This window comes from Schistocerca gregaria, chromosome 7, assembly GCF_023897955.1.
Source record: "Schistocerca gregaria isolate iqSchGreg1 chromosome 7, iqSchGreg1.2, whole genome shotgun sequence".
Classification (NCBI taxonomy): domain Eukaryota; kingdom Metazoa; phylum Arthropoda; class Insecta; order Orthoptera; family Acrididae; genus Schistocerca; species Schistocerca gregaria.
Window position 1 is genome coordinate 222,360,223 of NC_064926.1, and position 23,947 is coordinate 222,384,169.

At 40.5% G+C, this 23,947-nt stretch overlaps 1 protein-coding gene across 1 annotated transcript in view; it reads left to right on the forward strand.

Annotated features, from left to right (window-relative positions):
- LOC126281447 (sodium channel protein para) overlaps positions 1-23,947 on the forward strand; it is a 1,486,858-nt gene that overhangs the window by 629,852 nt on the left and 833,059 nt on the right. The window contains exon 4 of the mRNA XM_049980418.1: positions 8,509-8,607. The gene's annotated coding sequence lies outside the window, so the exon portion shown is untranslated. The remainder of the gene's footprint in view (positions 1-8,508; positions 8,608-23,947) is intronic.

The following is a 23,947-nucleotide window of genomic DNA, read 5'->3' on the forward strand; positions in this document are numbered from 1 at the left end:
AATTGTAATATTTCTACCGAACAGTCAGACAGACAAGAAAGCGACATAATATAAACGTTGTAAAATCCCAGGGTAATTATTCTGCAATTAAAATGTAAACGAAGACTTACTACATGATTACCACCACAAACGGTAATAGCCCCTATGAAAATCGGTTCAATTTTTTCCATGGCCACCACCAACTAAACAAAAATGTAAGATACCTGTTTAATGTAAAAGTGTACTTGGATATCAATCATTTCACACGCAGACTCGAAACCGAAATTCGGCTTGGCAATTTAACTAGCACGACCAAACGTGACATAATAATAATGTAATAACACTAACAATAACATTATTAAGTGAACCCTAACTTTATTTTACTCCTTTGGTTTGAAATCTGTTAAATTAATAGAAAAATGTTTCCATTGTTCTATCTGTATGTGTTGCTATAGTCTGTTCATCATAAGAATAAACCTGATGTAAACATTACGCCGTGTATTCTTCCGCGTTTGCTTGAATCTCATTGGATTCCGTTTCACATGGACCGGAAGTCAAGCTGTGGCCAGTAGGACTACAGTCAAGTAAGATCTTAAGGCTATGTTTTACGTTGTCAGATGTACACAGACTGCGTGATAATGCGGACAACAGCTTTACCGGCGCATTAAACTTGGACAACACTGGCCAGCCCCAACTAACCTGCAACGATGTGAGCAGCTGCAGTTCAGACGTAAAAATAGCCGAACAAAGAAACAATGTAGCTTCGAACGTCCTTTAAATTTTAAAGAGAATGAAACAATATTCTTTATAACTCCAGCACTACCGAGCGCTTCTTAGGTGACAGGATGGAAAGCTTTGCTCTCGTCCTCACCTGACGTACCATTCTAATTACAAACAAGAGTGATGATAATTCCTAACTTAAACACAGGGTGATTTTTCTGCGAACTAAGGGTGTTGCAAAAGCATACTGTAAAGATTTTACCGTACTGTTGAATAATGAAGCCGCTGAAGATTTTAATTAGTCAGTTGTCTGGTAATTTCGTAGCTCCTTCCTTATCCGAATCCGATAAATACATTTCATTTCTGGAACTGCCATCTGCTACGCTGATAACGAGTCGATCAACAACAGAACCCATGACGCCAACCAGGCACCGTATTTTCTCCTCTTCTTTTAATGACGTGCCATTCTACATCCCGCCAGCGTCCGGCAGTGGCATGTGAAAAGCTCAGTACGTCTGGCTGCATAACAGTCTTGTTATTTCTCGGACCAAATTCCGTAACTTGACTCCAGATCAGTCCTGTTGGGCTCATATTGTAATGGTACACTGGCAAATGTAAAAATGCAGCACTTCTACTGCGTGCTCGATGCTGTGAAAACGATTGTTTTTCTTGTTTCTACGACAGTTCGTGTGAGATCACATCTGTGTTGTAAAACAATGGGCACAGTCCAAATAAAAAAGTATTTTGCTTTTCATTTGTGCCTTAAAAAATTAAATTGTTGTTTTTTTTTATTTTAAGCAATCTTTATTAACAATCTTTCATAAGATACTGATAATTAAGAATTTATATTTGATATGAAAACAGGCCCCCCCCCCCCCCCCATGAACCATGGACCTTACCGTTGGTGGGAAGGCTTGCGTGCCTCAGAGATACAGATGGCCGTACCGTAGGTGCAACCACAACGGAGGGGTATCTGTTGAGAGGCCAGACAAACGTGTGGTTCCTGAAGAGGGGCAGCAGCCTTTTCAGTAGTTGCAGGGGCAACAGTCTGAATGATTGACTGATCTGGCCTTGCAACATTAACCAAAACAGCCTTGCTGTGCTGGTACTGCGAACGGCTGAAAGCAAGGGGAAACTACAGCCGTAATTTTTCCCGAGGACATGCAGCTTTACTGTATGATTAAATGATGATGGCGTCCTCTTGGGTAAAAAATTCCGGAGGTAAAATAGTCCCCCATTCGGATCTCCGGGCGGGGACTACTCAAGAGGATGTCGTTATCAGGAGAAAGAAAACTGGCGTTCTACGGATCAGAGCGTGGAATGTCAGATCCCTTAATCGGGCAGGTAGGTTAGAAAATTTAAAAAGGGAAATGGATAGGTTAAAGTTAGATATAGTGGGAATTACTGAAGTTCGGTGGCAGGAGGAACAAGACTTCTGGTCAGGTGACTACAGGGCTATAAACACAAAATCAAATAGGGGTAATGCAGGAGTAGGTTTAATAATGAATAGTAAAATATGAATGCGGGTAAGATACTACAAACAGCATAGTGAACGCATTATTGTGGCCACGATAGATACGAAGCACACACCGACTACAGTAGTACAAGTTTATATGCCAACTAGCTCTGCAGATGACGAAGAAATTGAAGAAATGTACGATGAAATAAAAGAAATTATTCAGATAGTGAAGGGAGACGAAAATTTAATAGTAATGGGTGACTGGAATTCGAGTGTTGGAAAAGGGAGAGAAGGAAACATAGTAGGTGAATATGGATTGAAGCTAAGAAATGAAACAGGAAGCCGCCTGGTAGAATTTTGCACAGAGCACAACTTAATCATAGCTAACACTTGGTTTAAGAATCATGAAAGAAGGTTGTATACATGGAGGAACCCTGGAGATACTAAAAGGTATCAGATAGATTATATAATGGTAAGACAGAGATTTAGGAACCAGGTTTTAATTTGTAAGACACTTCCAGGGGCAGATGTGGACTCTGACCACAATCTATTGGTTATGAACTGTAGATTAAAACTGAAGAAACTGTAAAAATGTGGGAATTTAAGGAGATGGGACCTGGATAAAATAAAAGAACCAGAGGTTTTATAGAGTTTCAGGAAGAGCATAAGGGAACAATTGACAGGAATACGGGAAAGAAATACAATAGAAGAAGGTTGGGTAGCTTTGAGGGATGAAGTAGTGAAGGCAGCAGAGGATAAAGTAGGTAAAAAGACGAGGGCTGCTAGAAATCCTTGGGCAACAGAAGAAATATTGAATTTAATTGATGAAAGGAGAAAATATAAAAATGCAGTAAATGAAGCAGGCAAAAAGGAATACAAACGTCTCAAAAATGAGATCGACAGGAAGTGCAAAGTGGCTAAGCAGCGATGGCTAGAGGACAAATGTAAGGATGTAGAAGCTTATCTCACTAGGGGTAAGATAGATACTGCCTACAGGAAAATTAAAGAGACCTTTGGAGAGAAGAGAACCACGTGTATGAATATCAAGAGCTCCGATGGCAACCCAGTCATAAGCAAAGAAGGGAAGGCAGAAAGGTGGAAGGAGTATATAGAGGGTTTATACAAGGGCGATGTACTTGAGGACAATATTATGGAAATGGAAGAGGATGTAGATGAAGACGAAATGGGAGATACGATACTGCGTGAAGAGTTTGACAGGGCACTGAAAGACCTGAGTCGAAACAAGGCCCCCGGAGTAGACATCATTCCATTAGAACTACTGACGGCCTTGGGAGAGCCAGCCATGACAAAACTCTACCAGCTGGTGAGCAAGATGTATGAGACAGGCGAAATACCCTCAGACTTCAAGAAGAATATAATAATTCCAATCCCAAAGAAAGCAGGTGCTGACAGATGTGAAAATTACCGAACTATCAGTTTAATAAGTCACAGCTGCAAAATACTAACGCGAATTCTTTACACACGAATGGAAAAACTGGTAGATGGGGACCTCCGGGAGGATCAGTTTGGATTCCGTAGAAATGTTGGAACACGTGAGGCAATACTGACCTTACGACTTATCTTAGAACAAAGATTAAGGAAAGGCAAACATACGTTTCTAGCATTTGTAGACTTAGAGAAAGCTTTTGACAATGTTGACTGGAATACTCTCTTTCAAATTCTAAAGGTGGCAGGGGTAAAATACAGGGAGCGAAAGGCTATTTACAATTTGTACAGAAACCAGATGGCAGTCATAAGCGTCAAGGGGCATGAAAGGGAAGCAGTGGTTGGGAAAGAAGTGAGACAGGGTTGTAGCCTTTCCCAGATGTTATTCAATCTGTATATTGAGCAAGCAGTAAAGGAAACAAAAGAAAAATTTGGAGTAGGTATTAATATTCATGGAGAAGAAGTAAAAACTTTGAGGTTCGCCGATGACATTGTAATTCTGTCAGAGACGGCAAAGAACTTGGAAGAGCAGTTGAACGGAATGGACAGTGTCTTGAAAGGAGGATATAAGATGAACATCAACAAAAGCAAAACGAGGATAATGGAATGTAGTCAAATTAAATCGGGTGATGCTGAGGGAATTCGATTAGGAAATGAGACACTTAAAGTAGTAAAGGAATTTTGCTATTTGGGGAGCAAAATAACTGATGATGGTCGAAGTAGAGAGGATATAAAATGTAGACTGGCAATGGCAAGGAAAGAGTTTCTGAAGAATATGTATCAGGAAGTCGTTTCTGAAAGTATTTTTTTGGAGTGTAGCCATGTATGGAAGTGAAACGTGGACGATAACTAGTTTGGACAAGAAGCGAATAGAAGCTTTCGAAATGTGGTGCTACAGAAGAATACTGAAGATAAGGTGGGTAGATCACGTAACTAATGAGGAGGTATTGAATAGGATTGGGGAGAAGAGAAGTTTGTGGCACAACTTGACTAGAAAAAGGGATCTGTTGGTAGGACATGTTTGAGGCATCAAGGGATCACAAATTTAGCATTGGAGGGCAGTGTGGTGGGTAAAAATCGTAGAGGGAGACCGAGAGATGAGTACACTAAGCAGATTCAGAAGGATGTAGGTTGCAGTAGGTACAGGGAGATGAAGAAGCTTGCACAGGATAGAGTAGCATGGAGAGCTGCATCAAACCAGTCTTAGGGCTGAAGACAACAACAACAACAACAACAATGAAAACAGGAATTTTACGTGCGATATGTTACTAAGAAACAAGAAGACGTGCATTATTCACATAAAAATGATGATGAATTTTACAATTACCAGACGTAGGTATTTCAAATTGAACGAGAAAGAAAAAAAAAAATCTGGCAAGACTTGAACCGAGAAATGCAGTTATATTTCAATCTACTACGCTACCTATTCCGCAACACATCTCATGTTCATGTAGAAGTTAACTATGTAATACAGTCCCTCGGAAAAATTCAAAGCCTATTATTTCTGTACATTAATGAACAACATGAAGAACAACCTATTTCTCGGCAATTTTTAACCGTTTTCCACTTGCGTGCTATCAATCTACTACGTTACTGATTCCGCTACACATATAATGTGCATGTATAATTAATTGTATGTAATACAGTCCCTCAGCAAACTTCAAAGACGATTATTTACGTAAATTTATGAATAACAGAAAGCAGCCTGAGCTATTTTCATACTGCGAGTAACAACGCGACAAAGCACAACAGTGCAGAGACTGTGATTGTACACGATTTTTTAAATATAAACTATATAGCTGAAGAGTGATTAAGAAAAAAGGTTGATGGCTGTTAATACATTTGGATAGGTATCTTAAAGTTTCATTTAACGTAACTTAGTAATAATATATCTAATACATTAGCAGGACTTAACTTCCAAGAGCGTAACAACACCAGAGAACGTGTGCTACGGCTTCTGGCCAATCACCGCATTTATGTTTGTTTCCATCAGGTTTATTCTTATGATGAACAGAGTATAGTTGCTATTAGCGACGGCGAGAACTGCGTGAGATACGTCACAGATGCTGTGCTTATTGTTAGAATTCCTCTGTTACGCAGGTAACAAATACTCCATCAAGTTTATGATTTTTTAAACTAGTCCAGCTGAAGAAAGTGACTGGATGGACAGCAAAAGAAAAACAGTTTTATTTTCTGTGACTTCACATTCACGCAAACTTCTTTGGAAGACTTAATGTTTGCCATTGACAGTACGTTTCTTAAAATCCACTTCCACAGTTTCAACCTTTTGTCCATTTTCAAGTGGGTAAAAAAGGTGCTGTAAGCACAGCAGGACTCATCAGTAATAGGAATAAAAATGATGTGAGCTCTACAGTCTCGCGTTACTTTTTATTTCTTTGGACTATTGTTGTTCTCACGTGATTTTTATTCCTTTTACTGATAACTGTTGTTTTGCTTACGTGACCTGTTACATACTTGAAAATGACCAGAAGGTTTAAATTGCAGCAGTGGATTTTTAATAAACCTTTAGTCAATGGCGAACATAAACTCTAAAAGAGATACACGTGAAATTAAAAATTGTCTGCGTGCTTTTCACAGACGAAACACAGTTTTCAAAACTATCTGAAAAGAAAATTTTTGCAATCAACAGGTATTCCACTGTGGCTCACAGCAGTAGTGAGACATACACTTTTAACCACTCAAGCCATGAACCACCCCCCCCCCCCCCCCTAGAAAAAAAATTATCTTGTAATTACAACATCAGTGACTCACAGTCTCACAGTTGGAGTCCGTCAACTCACGCAAATATCAGGATATAATAATTTGTTGGGATATGAAATGTAGCGATCACCTAGGCTCAATCGTCAGATTTCGGTTGGTTGGTAGGATACTTGGAATATACTTTCAGTCTACAAAGGAGACCTTTTACAAAACGCTCGTGAGACCCATTTATAACCTCCCCCCCCCCCCCAGTTTCGCACCGAACTTTATTATTCGCATAAGCTGAAGATGAAGTTATATTTAATTAATTTAGCATAATAAGTAATAGCTCCTTTTCATGCAACTCATTGTCGTGCCCTTCTGTTCTTGTGAAATCTAAGGGAAACTACTAATGATAACATCTCTTTTCTCAAATACTGGATTTTATTAATTAAAATACCCCTTTGTAAACCAATATTTATAAACACTCAACAGAAATCACATAATTTGTGCCCTTACGCCAATACTCCGCCACTCATCTCCGACCTCGTTACCGAGCAACCGTCTCTAGCCTCTCGCACAGGCGACTTCCACTCACGGACCTCAACACTCGACTTTCGCTCACCCACTCGCACATTTTTGGCTGCACTGCAGTCTTTGCTTTAGTTTATGATCACTGCATAGAGTGTATGATAGATACAATGTAAGGCTACTGTTCCCTTACACATAGTAGGTCACTAGGAAAATACTTTCAGTCTGTAAAGGAGACTGTTTACAAAACTCTCTTGAGACCAATTCTAGGATATTGGTCAGATGTGTGAAACTGTACCAAATAAGAGTAACATGAGGTTCTGAATTTATACAAAAGACAGCACAAATGGTAATGCGTTTCGAGAACGAAATTTTCACTGTGCAGCGGACTGTGCGCTGATATGAAACTTGCTGGCGTATTAAAACTGTGTGCCGGACCCTGTATCGAACCAGGAAACTTTGCCTTCTTGGCTTGTAAGTGCTCCATCAACTGAGCAACCCAAGCACAACTCAGAGCTTTACTTAAGTCAGTACCTCATTTCCAAACTTCCAAGAAGGTGCTGTACGGCGGAACTGAACTTGCGTGGTAGACTCATGGGTCGTGCTTCGGTAGCTCAGTCGGTGGAGCTCTTGTCTACGAAAGACAAGCGCCCCGAATTCGAGCCTCGCTCTGGCACATACTTTTAATGTTCCTCGAAGTTTCGGAAACACGTTTGTTTGAGAAAGGGGAGAACGCCACGGTGCTACTGGAAAAATTGAAATTGATGACGCCTGAAGGTAGACGCAAACTGATCCATGAAAACCTACTCATAAAGTTTCAACAACCAGCTTTGAGGAATATGAGAATATACTACAATCCCTAAGGGATTGCGAAAACACGATTAGACTAATTAAAGCGCGCACAGAGGCGCTAAAGCAATCATGCTCCCACGCTCCATAAATGAATCGGGAGAAATGAAATCCTAATAATTGCCACAATGACTTTGCCATGCATTTCAAAGGAGATTACGCAGTCAAATTCTATTAATTTTTTACATTTTGAAGTGTCCACTTTCTTTTATTTTCTGTACTACTTATCGTTAGTTTCCAAATTTCATACTAGGTTAGACAATACTTATTTAAACAGGACTGCAACATCTGAGAAATATCTGCTATTACTACTCATACCATCTTCAAAGTATTTTAATGACCATGTCACACTTCGTTGCAGCACACCCGAAATTTATATCTGTTAATAAATAATGTTCTATTCGAGATAACATAAATTTACCATGTTCTGTCCGTACCATGGCTCTTCCTACATTATTCGAGACGGGAGGCACAATATGTAAGGAGCCGCGAATAAGCACGCTCGTAACGCCATATTATCTTATGCTGAATCTCCCTGCCCGAGATACGATGATCGCTAGGTTATTCAGCCAATTAACGCTTCACCGACTGTTCACAGACTTATAAACCTTTCCCACAATGTCACCGCAGCCAGTCGGTTGCCAACAGCGCCAGTCATTTAATGCTATGTGCACTGTAGACAGCTGCGTGTGTCATTATGTTGTTACGCCAATTAGCTCACGAACCCAACTCTGGCGTAGCAACAGACGTCAGCCTCTTTACCTCACTGCCTCCCTGCGGTTAAGTGGGGCCACAGCTGCAAGGTGTTATTGCGTGTGTTGCAGCGTGAGCACGGATTCAAGCTGCGCCCTCTCCGAAAGGACGATGCGCAGTGGCTCGCCGGCCTGGCAATAGCGCCTGCCCTCTCGACCCCAACCCGCGACGTGAGTATTGCGCATGCGCAAGCAATGGCTACGTAGTAACAGAACCCTGGCACTCACTTAAACCCATCACTGTTAGAACGAACTCGTACATGGCCAAATATTAAGATTTTCGTTACGTACACAAATACACACTTGGCAGTATGAGTTCCTCGACGCATCAAATAAATAACAACCTCTAAGATTTCACTTTATCAATCGAAGAACGCAGTTGCTAAAATTATAAAGAGCTATACGGTCCACAAATACTGCGGGTACTTACGTAATTTTTAAGCTTCAGTTGCATGTGGTTGTTAAACTCAGGGTATAACATTCAACGTCATCTAGTTAGCCGACTACCATAATACCACACTGGTAAAAATCAGTAGAAGTGTGTCCACACATTTCGTGCCGACTCAGCAAACATGATGTAAACACAATTAGTTTCAAAAATAACAGTTAATTGCTTCGATGTATCACACCAACTGACTTGACGAAAGTTAGTTTGATATTAATTAAATATGCAAATGCACTATGTGGACTATGTCGATTTTAACCGTTTGAACACTTAATCACTACGTCACACTGTTCCGTCAGAGATAATAAATGCCGTCGAGCCATGATCAGGTTATAGTTATGCATTGTAGGCTGTCTTTGGCAGACCAACTAGGACAATTTTCTGTCAAAAATATGTACTTAAATTCTCAGACCGGTTAATTAAAAAAATACCGTAAAATGTTTCCTATATCGTTTATATTATTTTTAATACCTGGATTTGAAAACCTTAAATAATCGATTTTTATGTTATGAGGCAGGGAACATTACACTCTTTTTGTCACATTATGCTACTCAGGCTAAACAAATTTCATATCCCTCAATGGCAAGGAAACATCGTTTATGTTAACCACAAACTAACTCATATACTAAAATGTAAACGTAAAACTTTATGTCACGTGTCAGCTTAAATCAATATTTTTACAAACATTCATAACACGGGAACTACTTGTATGCAAATATCATTGAATTTATATGAGCTGAATACTGAATAATACTAAAGAAACAACTTACCTGTCGGAAGTGAGTATTGTCACACTGAAACTGTAACTACATCCAAGAATTATCAGCTCATTTCCATTCCAATTCTGGAGTTGTCTTGGAAGACAATTTCAGTAAAGGACTGTCTAACGACTCAGTGGAGACACTAAAGTTTTCTGCGGCTCGTTAATGAACTATGCAGGCAGTGAAAAGTGTATATTTGAATAGCTTGAGGTAGCGTTGAAACGAAGTGTCAAGGAAGATCTATCAGTTTGAATTTCTGAAAGATAGGGCGCACAGCAAGCCATAATAAGCCTTGGATGACTCACAGCAGGAGCTTTAACACTAAAGAAATTATTGATCATTCCTTTCATAGACATCAACGAAGCTTATTTAAAAAAAGTATTTGCATTGGGAAGCGCCGATCAAAATTCCTGAAAATCTAAGAATGCATTACTGAGACAGCAAAATAATTTGCAAGTTCTTTAAAGCCAGAGAGCGTTAATACGAACACAAAGGCGAGAAGCAAAATTGTCCAAAGAGATGGGACAAGGCTGTTCACCACTTCTTTTTAACTTTTATATCGAGTAGGCTATTAAAAATACTAGATAAAAAAGGAAAAGAAAAAGAGATTCAAAATCAACTGAATACTGTACAGAAATTCATTCTTTGCAGACATTACCGTAGGAACAGCCAAGGGAAAGGACATAAAGAGGACACTAGGAAATTTGAACCACCTACTGAATAAAACATGATAATAAAAAAAATGTAAAGTACAAAATTCTCTCTAAGCCGCTGGCAGAAGAACAGCTGACTGACGTTAAAGAATTCTGAAATCTACGAAGTATTTTGATTTCTAACGGAAAGTGAGTAGTTTATTACAAGGACAGTACACACCAAATGATAGTTTATAAGAGAACGGTGTTAGTAATAAACAGTACTTCAATAACTATGAAAAGTCATGTCCTTAAAACCTTCATCTTTAATATATTAAGGTGTGGGTCTGAGATCTGGATCCTTCTACAAGCTGTCAAATATATAAAACTAAGACCTTCGAAGTGATGCTCGCGGCGCATGCTAAGAACGTCATGGCTGAGAAACTAACAAAGATGTACCAAGGAGAGAAAATAAAACAAACTAGATAACTAAAACGTCATAAGACAGAAGAAGCAGACTAATTGGATGTGTCATAAAACATTCTTCTTTGTGCACAAGTCTTCTGGAAGAGAAAATGTGGGTATACAGAAAAAAAGGAAGACCAAGAAGTTCATAGACTCCAGGTACGCTCTTCTGGAGAAATAAACGTACAGAATCTGAAAAGAATATGTCAGCCAAATGGATGGTTGAGGAGATATAGACGTAATTAAACTCACTTGTTTTGTAAAACACAAATTTCTTCTGATATTTCAAATTCTATAAAACAAGGTCAAATTTCAAACTGAGAATGGATGTGAGCTAGTTCCTGGATTCTGTTGATAAATTTGACTCGGTATTGCTATCGAGTATCCGACTGTTTTATTGTTTTCCCTATAGATTCCACCCAAATGAAGTTAACGCCACTTTCATATGCCCATTCTAAAAGCGTTATCGGAGTCCTCATAGCATGCATTGTAGCTGTCGATTCCCAACCATTTTACAAACACAATAGAGTAGAACTACTGTCATAAAACCACTGTTCTAGTGAATTAGAGACATAGATGTTTTCTGTAGACGTATTTGAAATAAGCATGTCAAAAATACTACTGTGTATCTGATTCTTTGTTAGTCTTAATGTATGTATCAGACTATAATTCTACTGCTAGTTGGCATGTATTGCATCTGTAAATACCGTTGTTGCAATGAAAGATTTAACAGAAAGAACGGTCTATATGAGCTTACTGCTGTGAAGCTCTCCAGAGAAAAATCGACAGCCGTAGTCGGGAACGGCTGCCATTTCTAGGAGTCACAGTTTCAAACTCTCAAATCGTATGCTTGTTGTCAATGAAAGCAATCTCAGTAGCACGTCTCCCACGTACCATCATGTCACAATGAATGTACGTTGCTCTGAAATGGAAGTTTTCTTGTTACCTCCAAATAGCGTCAAAACATTTGAAACGAAGATAATATCTATATTCGGTTCGTTTAATTTCCTAGAAATTTTACTACATTTCTCCCTATCCTGCACGTCTCATGAAAAAACGCTCCTACTAACGTAGTTGACTACTTCCCGTCAACCTACAAGCATGTTATGAGATCCATTCCTCTAGCTACTTGTGAGTTTATCTAGCGAAGTGTTATATATTTTAATTCATCATAAAATTGGCCAGCGTCAGTCTTAATCGTAGTCGAACACGTTCTGAACGCATCATCGTTGCATAATTACGTAGGAAAACTTTTCTCTTCATTCATTAAGTTATCTCAGTTACTTCGTGCAGAGACAATTTTGCGTTCTTGTTGTGGTCTTCAGTTCAAAGACTTATTGGGTGCAGCTCTTCACTACAGACTGCAAGTTTCATCATCTTCGCATAACAACGGGAATGCACATCCAGTTTTGATGCTGCTTACAATAGCCACACCCTGGTCTCCGATACAATTCTTGCTCTCTGTACTCTCTTCCATCATCAGCTTAATGACTGCTTGATGCCCCAAGATGTTCCCATCGATCTATCCCCTCTATTAATCATGTTGTGCCATAAATTTCTTTCCTCGTATCTTCAACTCTGAATCTCCTCATTAATTACACAGGCAAAGATGGAAAAACTTTTTTTGCTGAAGATACCTTATTATTATGTTTTTTAGGGTGGGAAATCCAAATACGATACTTAAAAAACAGTATCACCCACCATTTCTTCACATTTTACAGTTAAATTTATTTAATTAGGCGATTTTTTAAAGATTTTAGAAGTTTTTATATAGTTCAAATATTTTAAAAAGGAGGTTAATGAATGTAGATGACATTTGCTGGCAAAACAAGGTCGATTCTATCTTCGTGTTAAGAGATGGTGTTTTGTTTACTGTCAATCTAACCTCACTTTCCTGTTTCCTGTACATATGCTCAGTACAATGACTAATCGTGGTTGTAAAATCTCTGGTGACAGGTTTTGTTATATTTTAGGTGAATTTGTGATTAAAAAACATCAAAGAAACAGTACAGACTTTGTGAAAAAGGTTTATCTATCATACTTAGGATCTAAACTTGGTGATCAAGATAAATCTTGTGCGTCACATAAGGTATGTTACATGTGTGTTGAAGATCTGAGAAAATGGTCCAAAAAGGAGAAAAAAAGCCTTTAGATTTGCTGTTCCTATGATATGGAGGGAGTCAAGAAATCATTCCGATGATTGCTACTTTTGTAGTGTTGTATTACTGGTCATGATTTCGAAAAATAAGAAGGTAATAAGCTACCCTAAGCTTCCGTCCGCCATGCGATCATTAAGGCATGGTGTAGATTTGCCAGTTCCTGAACTACCAGATGATTTAAATTCTATTCCAAAAGAAGTATTTGCTGATGTACAATGTGATTTAGATGAACCAAATAATGATTAATTACATTGTAATACAGAAAGTCTAGAGCCCAAATTGTCTACTCAGACCGAGCTTAACGATTTGGTTAGGGATCTGGGCTTAACGAAAAAAAAGCTGAGCTGCTTGGCTCTAGATTAAAAGAAAAGAACTTATTGGCAGTTGGAACCAGCATATACACGTACAGAAAGAGAGAGCAGCAATTTTCCAAGTTTTACAACAAGAAGGGGATTTAGTGTACTGCTGATACATTCCTGGTCTGATAAATGAGTTTGACATCGAATACAAAAAGGGAAGACTTGAGGCTGTTTGTTGATTCATCCAAAGCTAGTTTAAAGGCTGCTTTGTTACACAATGGTAACATGCATGCATCTATATCTCTTGGACATCCGAAAGAAAGCTATGAAAACCTAGAAATAGTGCTAAATAAAGCAGGCTATTCTCCTCATGGTTGGATGGTATGTGGCGCTCTAAAAGTAATATGCATGCTTCTTGGTCAGCAAGGTGGCTTTACCAAATTTCCATGTTTCTTGTGTGAATGGGACAGTAGTGCTAGGGTTCAACACTGGTGCAGAAAGAACTGGCCTGCGAGGTAGTCTTTAAAACCTCGTGAGAAGAACATTCTACGCAAAAACCTTGTAGATCCAAAAGGTACTCCTACCACATCTACATATAAAGTTGGGCCTGATGAAACAGTCTGTAAAGGCTTTGCTAAAGATGGACCTTTTTTTAAGTATCTCTGCCAAACGTTTCCACACCTATCAGAAGCTAGACTAAAAGAAGGCGTCTTTGTTGGACGTGACATTAGAAAATTGATGTTTGATGTTAACTTTGAATGCACAACGACCTTACATGAGAAAGAAACATGGGTATCATTCAAGCAAGTCGTTACACAGCTCTTAGAACATGAGAAAGACCCTGAATATGTTTCTATTATAGCTACAATTTTAAAGAAGTTTAAAACTTTAGGATGTTTAATGAGCCTGAAAGTTCACTTTTTGAACAGTCACCTTGATTATTTCCCGGACAATATGGTAGATATTAGTGAGGAGCAAGGAGAACGTTTTCACCAGGACATTAAAGTGATGGGAAAACGCTACCAAGGCCACTGGAACACCAACATGATGGGGGACTACTGTTAGTCACTACACCGAGAAGTTCAGCAAGCTACTCATCGTAGATAAAGCTAATACAACAAGCTTCAAAGAAAAAAAGAGAAAGAAAATACAAACCAATTCCAGGTGACAAGTGAAACCTCTATTAACACATATCATTGTTTTAAGTAGCTTACTGTAAAAACAAACCATGCTTATGTTGTAACAGAGCGTTTCATTAATTTCTCCGTTTACTGTATAGCATAGGATTTTTACATTATATAATAAAAAACATATTGCTCGAAAACTATGGGTGATTAAAAAACTAAGTCTAGATTTGGATTCAGCTCATAAAAATCTATAAAGATCAGCTACCAAAGTAAAAAAGTTTTTTAAAAAAAATTTTCGTTGGCCTTTCTTTTTCTGTCTACTCGTCTAATTCAGTAGCACAACATATCAAATGCGTCTCTTCTCTTCTCTTCTCTTCTCTTCTCTTCTCTTCTCTTCTCTTCTCTTCTCTTCTCTTCTCTTCTCTTCTCTTCTCTTTCTTCTCTTCTCTTCTCTTCTCTTCTCTTCTCTTCTCTTCTCTTCTCTGCTCTACTCTTCTCTTCTTTTCAGAACAGCTAATCGTGCACATTTCACTTTCACACAAGGTTTCACAAAAAAATAGACTACCTAACACTTACATTTATAATCGATGTTATAACATATACCTTTTTTTAATATGCTTTCCTTGCTGTTGCCAGAGTGAATTTTATATCCTCTTTACTTCGGCCATCGTTAGTTAGTTTGCTCCCCAAAGAACAAAACTCATCGACTACGTTTGTACACGAATGTATAAGGCAGTTGATCTTAGACTAGCGCAGAAGGTGAAGGTGCATGAAGTTGATCTCGGAAATCTGTTTTGAATTAACGTTAATCCCAAATTATTTCGCCATGAACTAGGATCAACGTGGATAGCACTATTTTTCAGATCACATTAAGTTACAAGTTTACAACCTAGTGCCACTGCAAAAGATCGGATTTCTTTTTTACACAAATACGAGATAAAATGGAATCAATAAAGAAAAGATTGTTTGTTAACTTCCCCATACAGTTGAAATTCTAAACAATTTTTACTATCCACAAGGTTAGGTTAAGGAAAATGTAAGCGTTGTAAATATTGAGGGCAGATAACGATTGCTCCCACAAGAATTTTTGAATGCGTCTCATAAATAATAAGAAAAAGTTTAAAGGCATTTCGTAGACGCTTCGCACCAGAGCAAGAAAGGTAAATTCGAACTATTTACAACGAACAGTCGACCTATATATATGGAGTTCGACAACAGCCGATAATGATTGGGCATCCTTTACAAAAATAATAATAACTACACAATTATTATTAAATTACAAGCAAGTCGGTGGTTACAGGAGAGCTATAATTTGACTACCGAACGTTCACATGTACTTACCAGCTATGACAACAGAATATGCATTGATGAACAAAAACAATAAGCACATAAACGAAAGTATAGGGTTCGATCCCAGTCGGTGCAGTCTTTCTTTATTTATTGCTATGTTTTTCTCCTCTGGTAGTGTTTGCTCATGAGCAAAATGCCGAGTTGCACAGTGCTCTGGAGTCTACGTTAAACTGTAGACCCACTTACATTTGAATGAATAATTCTGTTTAAAAAGGACGACGTCTAGCACATCAGTGTGTTGGTCAAACTAACTTTCATCTTGTCTAAGCAGACAGTGCAAACGTATGCCTTTGCAGCTGTGTGCGTCTACAGATACAGTTTCTTCAGAGGTGACTAACAACTGAAACACTCATCCACACAGATGCCGCCGTAATCTGTGGCCAACGACGTGTAATAGGTACGTATTCACTACGCTCTGTAAACAGCTGAAAACTATGGTCGTCTACAGTTTTGCGTTCACAGTAAAATCACCGCACCACCTAACGGCCTACGCCAGATGGCCGTGAATTTTCACCCGGCGAACAATCCTTTCTCTGAATGAGATTTTCACTCTGCAGCGGAGTCTGCACTGTTATGAAACTTCCTGACAGAATAAAACAGTGTGCCGCACCGAGACTCGAACTTTGGACCTTGGCCTTTCGCGGGCAAGTGCTCTACCATTCTGGAAACATCCCGCAGGCTGTTGCTAAGCCATGTCTCCGCAAAATCCTTTCTTCCGGGAGTGCTAGTTCTGCAAGGTTCGCAGGAAAGCTTCTGTGTAGTTTGGAATGTAGGAGACGACGTACTGGCGGAAGTAAAGCTGTGAGGACTGGCTGTCAGTCGCGATTGGGTGGCTCAGATGGTAGAGCACTTGCCCACGAAAGGCAAAGGTCCCGAGTTCGAGTCTCGGTCCGGCACACAGTTTTAATCTGACAGGAAGATTCATATCGTTGCTTTCTCTGTTTCTTTGTGTTTGCTTAAAAAAATGATTGTGTCAACACTCCGTTTTGAAACTAGACTTCCTGAAAACGATGCTTCTTTTCGTAGCGTCCTGGGTCACTGCTGTCGGCAACGATCTGTGTTCAAAAGCCTTGTTTCTTTCCGTATTCTTTTTGGATAACTGACTATTTCAATATGTTTTGGGGGCAGAGAAGTTTGTTTGAAGAAATCTGAAAAGTTTCTTCTTCTTTATTTGTTGCATCTCTACCGTACGAGTCCCTCAGTAATAGCTGTTAGTTATCTTTGATGTACGATTAATATATGCTGTCAAAGCGTGATAATCGTGCTGATAACTAATTAAGAAATGTAGACAAGAGTCTGTCTGTGTTAATGTAAATCAACACCGAACCTCGTTCAGTTCACCCAAATTTAGTGTTTAAAATATAGCGATTCCGCCGTAATCTGAGCAACAAGCTCCAATTGCTGGCCTTCATACCACGTAGAGACTGCACGTGTCGCTGGCAAACGCATTCTTCTAGGTATCCCCAGAGGCAGAAGTAACATGGATCCAGAACAGATGATCGTGCACACCATGCATCTTGGAAATCAGTGGAGACAACACATTCGCGGAAGGTCGTATGAAGCAGACCCTTCACTGGGCGAGCGACGTGATGTGTTGCCCCACCTTGCATGAAAACAGTGCTTTCCATGCACCTGCGCTCTTCCACAGCAGGAATCACATGTCATACAAGGAGGTCTCGATAACGTGCAGACGTCACGGTACAACTGACAGGCCGTCTGGGTGCATTCTTTACAAAGAAGAACAGATCGAGATAAAGATGCTTGTGAAGCCACATCACACAGTCACATACGGCGAGTGCAATGGCACTTCGTGTACAACACGCGGTTTAACAGTACTCCAAATGCGGCATTTCTGTGTATTCACTGCACCTTGTAGTGTAAACCGTGCCTCGTCACTCCAAAGAATATTGTCCGGTTACGTGCCATGAATTTCGATCCGTGCCAGAAGCCGAAGAGCAAATCAGAACGTTGCTGTGGAACATGAGGTTTTAGTTGCTGCACCGTCTGGATCTTGTACGGGTACCAGAGTTCAACTGTCCATACTTTTGAACATGGGATGGACACTGCACGAGCACTAACACTGCCAGGGGCACGAGCTGAGTGTTCAGTTACAGCAACAGCGACCTCGCCAATAACTTCCACGGGGATGGGACACCTGCTTCTACCCGCTACCACACCAAGCTCACCCGTATTTTAGAATTTCATTATCATCTTCTTTAAATTATTTAATGGCATCGGGCTTCTCTTCAGACCTTCCAGTCGGCAATATCCAATGCAACACCAACCGCTGCCGTTCACATTAAACAGTTTCAACAACAGCTTACAGCCCTCTTATCGATAGCCATACTGTCCACCCACGTTTTGGCTTGTCAGATGGCAGCGTGTGTTTCATGCCGCTATATAAACTGTGTACACAGCCAGATTTGCACCTGGTGGCTACAGTTTGAACAAATTTGTTTTCCAGCATATATCAGTTCCACATTAATGCATTAGCATATCTACCAATTTTCGCTGCCCTACGATAATTACAGCCGACACTGGACCTCCGTGAGTACGTGCACTTTAATTATAACCACCGGGTACGTAGCTTGTCTGCAACCATCTGTCAGAAAGTTTTGCAACACCGTACTCTCCCCTACAGGGTGAAATAGCCATCCCAAGGCCATTCGATGGAATTCACGTCTGGCCTTTGAAGAGGCCAGTTTAGCAAATACTCCTTCCTTCACCATGATAGTGATTCTTGCTTCTGGAGAGGAGATCGTACTGATTTGGCAAAGTGCGATTTCAAACTGTGGGCGCAGTGTGGGACGTACGGTAGCATATAAGATATAATTTCGTTTGAAGTATTCTTCAATTAATCAAATCCTTGAGAAAACTTGGCAGCATACTTAATACGCTTATCCACTTAGTAAAGTAGTAATCAACAGCTATGTCACCAGTAAATGTGAAGATGGATGGCAGTGTTTCTAAAATGAAATCAGTCCTTAAAAACGGGATTGTCCAGTATTCGACGTTTTATTAGTGATTTATTGTGTCACTAGAGCTGCACTGCAAAAAGCACATGAATGTGGTAATTAAACATTTATATAACACAAATCCATCTGATTTAAGATTGTAATATTTACCACGTGTGTTAAAATATTTTATGAATATCCTTGAATCGTTTACACAAATTTTCATTTATTTATCTTACTTTAAACATTATTCTTAGCATCTTCGGTCAGAAAAGCCTCTTAAAAATAAGATGGATCTTCTGGAGATTTTTGGTTCTTTCTGCATCAACATCTAGCTATAGCTTACTATTTAAAAAAGTTTCAAAGTATGTTTGATGTGTGTCTAATTTTCATAAAAAAGTCTTACTACCATATTTAATATGAAAATGTAGATATGAGTTGGAAGGTGGATACACGATTCACTGATTTCAGCATTTGTTTTTACAGAGTTAGTTTGCAAAGAATTTTCTTAGGTGTACAGGCTACTCCTTTCTAGTTCAGAATTGCAGTAATATCGCGTAAATATTTCTAAATTTTCTTCTTTACAACAGTATAGATATCTCATACTTTAGGTTCTCATTTGTTAGTATAAATACAAATATTCATAAACAAGTGATGAATGTGTCATGTCTACTGAACATTTCCCACTAGGGGGATGGAATCATTTAGGTAAATGGGATCATTGGTGAATTGTGGCTTACCCTCCGTCGCTGAAAATGCTATGACGTAAAATCGAATCAACCATTACTGCTATTTGATAGCTCTATGGGATCTAAACAGTAATGAATGGTTTCAACTGGATATGAACCTTGCGGACTGGCCGAACTGAGACCATCATTTGTCCAGAGTAGGTGTTGAGATAGATTCACACAGGCAGAGCGGAACGCCACGACATTCCACAATGCATTTCAAATTGCGACACTCACATAGACCCTCAACGAAACGAGCAGTCAACCTGTTTGTTTCTCGTGAAGTAAGTTTCGACGTTGACTTTGGAGGAGGCTTGTTGTGGTCTTCTGCTGACATCAGAAGTTAACCTATTTCGGCCGAGAACACTCAATGTTATAGTAATAGCTTTCGTGCTTTTGCGTCTGTAGTCAATATAGTACACTACTGGCCATTAAAATTGCTACACCAAGAACAAATGCAGATGATAAACGGGTATTCATTGGACAAATATATTATACTAGAAATGACATGTGATTACATTTTCACGCAATTTGGGTGCACAGATCCTGAGAAATCAGTACCCAGAACAACCACCTCTGACCGTAATAACGGCCTTGATACGCGTGGGCATTGAGTCAAACAGAGCTTGGATGGCGTGTACAGGTACAGCTGCCTATGCAGCTTCAACACGAGACCACAGTTCATCAAGAGTAGTGACTGGCGTATTGTCGCGAGCCACTTGCTCGGCCACCATTGACCAGACGTTTTCAATTGGTGAGAGATCTGGAGAATGTGCTGGCCAGGGCAGCAGTCGAACATTTTCTGTATCAAGAAAGGCCCGTACAGGATCTGCAACAAGCGTTCGTGCATTACCCTGCTGAAATGTAGGGTTTCGCAGGGTCGTAACACATCTGAAATGTAACGTCCACTGTTCAAAGTGCCTTCAGTGCGAACAAGAGGTGACCGAGACGTGTAACCAGTGGCACTCCATACCATCACGCCGGGGGATAAACCAGTATGGCGATGACGAATACACGCTTCCAATGTGCGCTGACCACAATGTCGCCAAACACGGATGTGACCATCATGATGCTGTAAACAGAACCTGGATTCATCCGAAAAAATGACGTTTTGCGATTCGTGCACCCAGGTTCGTCTTTGAGTACACCATCGCAGGCGCTCCTGTCTGTGATGCAGCGTCAAGGGTAACCGCAGCCATGGTCTCCGAGCTGATAGTCCATGCTGCTGCAAATGTCGTCGAACTGCTCGTGCAGATGGTTGTTGTCTTGCAAACGTCCCCATCTGTTGACACAGGGACCGAGACGTGGCTGCACGATCCGTTACAGCCATGCGGATAAGATGCCTGCCATCTCGACTGCTTAGTGATACGAGGCCGTTGGAATCCAGCACGGCGTTCCGTATTACCCTTCTGAACCCACCGATTCCATATTCTGCTAACAGTCATTGGATCTCGACCGACGCGAGCAGAAATTTCGCGATACGATAAACCGCAATCGCGATAGGCTACAGTCCGATCTTTACCAAGTCGGAAACGTGATGGTACGCATATCTCCTCCTTCACGAGGCATCACAACAACGTTTAACCAGGCAACGCCGGTCAACTGCTGTTTGTGTATGAGAAATCGGTAGGAAACTTTCCTCATGTCAGCACGTAGTAGATGTGGCCACCGGCGCCAACCTTGTGTGAATGCTCTGAAAAGCTCATCATTTGTATATTACAGCATCTTCTTCCTGTCGGTTAAATTTCGCGTCTGTAGCGTGTTATCTTCGTGGTGTAGCAATTTTAATGAACAGTAGTGTATTATACCGCTTCATTTTCGTGAGTCAATATATATGTTACTTGAGAACTTGGATATTTATTCTACAATGTTCTTCCACAAGTGAGGCCAGATACATTAAAACTAAAAATGATTTAGGTTTCACAATACCTGCACAGAGAAGAAAACCTACGCTGTGCATAAATAAGAACACAAATTGAAGCAATTTTCGTCATATAACCTCTGATCGGTTAAATGAGGTTACTTCAGAGATCACAAAATCTGATCAAATTTACAAAGAATTTGACACTATGAACCTTACCAATATGACGCTGCACCCCATCTGGTCTGGATGCTTGCACTAACTCGACTGGGAAAGGTGTCGTAAAGCCTTGCATCCTCCCTTGAGCCAAGCTGGCCCACAAGTGTTGTTAACAGTCCTTGATATCCTAGACACTTGAACTCAAGGCGTTGACGTAGAGTTCATCCTAAACATATTCTATCAGGGACAAAAAAAATGTTGTCTTATGGGACTTAATTGCTAAGGTCATCAGTCCCTAAGCTTACACACTACTTAAACTAAATTATCCTAAGGACAATCACACACATATCCGAGGGAGGACTCGAACCTTGGCCGGGACCAGCCGCACAGTCCATGACTGCAACGCCTGAGACCGCTCGGCTAATCCCGCGCAGCATATCAGGGACAGATCTGGCGACTTTTCTGGCCATGGGAGTACCCTAATATCACGCAGACAGTTCATAGAGACACGTGCCGTGTGTGATCTTGCAATATCCTGTTGAAAAATGGCATCATAATACCGTCGCACGAGAGGTAACACATTAGGATGCTGGGTTTCCGTGACTAAGCGTTGTGCCGTCAGATTCAGTCAACTACTTGGTCGTACTCGATGGCTCCCCACACCATGACATCAAGAGTAACACAGCTGTGCCTCTCCAAAACACTGGAAGAATGGGACCTCTCCACAGGTTACCGCCATAGCTGCCGACAATGGACAACCAGGGCAGTGCAAAACCGCAAATTTATCGTTGAACGCAATACGACGCCATTGATCAGCAGTCCACGCTTCCGGTCACGCCACCACTCCAAACGCAGCTGTTTGTATTGTTTTGTTAACGGCAGCCTACGCATGGGACGGTAATTCCATGGTACAGCCGCTGCTAGTCAGCGACGAACGGTGCGGGATGACAGTGAATGTTGCAGGGAGTACTTTACTTGATCTTGGATGGCAAGCGCTGATGTGAAGGGATTATGATGTGCCCGGTGGCGATCCTCCGTCGTGGTGGTCAGACGTAGTCGACCGGTATCTTGACGACGAGTATTTCTGCCCTCATCTACATCTACACCATACGCTGCAATCTACATCATGACGTGTGGCGGAAGGTACTTCTACTACCACTAACGGAACCTCCCTACCGTATTCCAATCGCGAATGACGCTTAGGAAGAACGATTGTCGGCAACCCTCTGTATTGGCACTAATTTCTCGAATTTTCTCATCTTGGTCATTAAGCGATTTGTATGTGGGTGGAAGTAATATGTTGTCCGACTCATCCCGGAAAGGACAGTCTCAAAATTTCAGCATTGTTTTATATGGTATTCCACATAACAGGGCTCTCGACCCCGTGCAACACCAGCATCGGGCCACTGTCATATCTGAATGTCCCGCAAATCTGGATACTGCGCGAATCGACCAGCTAGTCGAATACAAGCGTGCAATGAAACACGTTTCAAATCCTGTCAAACGCTGATAACGCTGTCTCACAATAGTACAGAGCATCTCCCTATCCTTCACAGTGATCGCTCAAAATCTGAGGTTGTTCGTGCCTCTTACACACCATGCTGGGCCTGGTATCAACACTCAATAGGACAAGACTAATGCACTCTGGCGGCCATTCTGCCTCTCATACACAATTGCTGTTCTTATCATCCATATACACACCGATGATTAAATTGAAATCCGATCCGACGTTCTTGGTGCTTCACTGTTTTTGTCAGGCAGTGTAATATCGCTAGGAAATAAATTTCAGTGTTTCATAATGTGTAGAAGACACTTTTGCTCATCCATTATGAAATTTGCTTTGACCATCAGTAAACTTCATCATTCTTGGTTCGTCAATTCTGATATTATTTTTCGACTTTTCGTATCACGGATGTATCTTATAATCTCACTTTCACCGTTCAGTATAGGAGTAAGTGGACAGACGTTGTTTATTTTCCACCTGGCTTGAACACATGACTATTTGATGGGACTGTCGCTTCCAATTGTGGTGACATGTAGTGTTAATCGGCCATAACTCGTTCATGATCATGGATATGAGACAAACTACGACCCTTGTTGAATAATACTTTTATTTGTTGAACAATTTCATACAAAACTGCTGAAATGTTATAAAATTACATCAGAATAAGAACATTAGCAGACCATATGACGAGTCGCCCGCTGTGGCCGAGCGGTTCTAGGCGCTTCAGTCTGGAACCACGCGACCGCTATGGTCGCAGGTTCGAATCCTGCCTCGGGCATGGATGTGTGTTATGTCCTTAGGTTAGTTAGGTTTAAGTAGTTCTAAGTTCTAGGGGACTGATGACCACAGATGTTAAGTCCCATAATGCTCAGAGCCATTAGACCATATGACGTCTTCCAAACCAGTTTTTTCCAAAACAATGGTGGTACATTATGTGCACACCATTCTTCAAGTTATGTGGCAAGGATTTGATCTTGCAGATATAGTGGAAGCAAGACTTGTTACTTCGTAAGTAGAGACGTCCTTGGCGTAGGCAACATTTCCATTCGATTCTTACCTGTGCAACG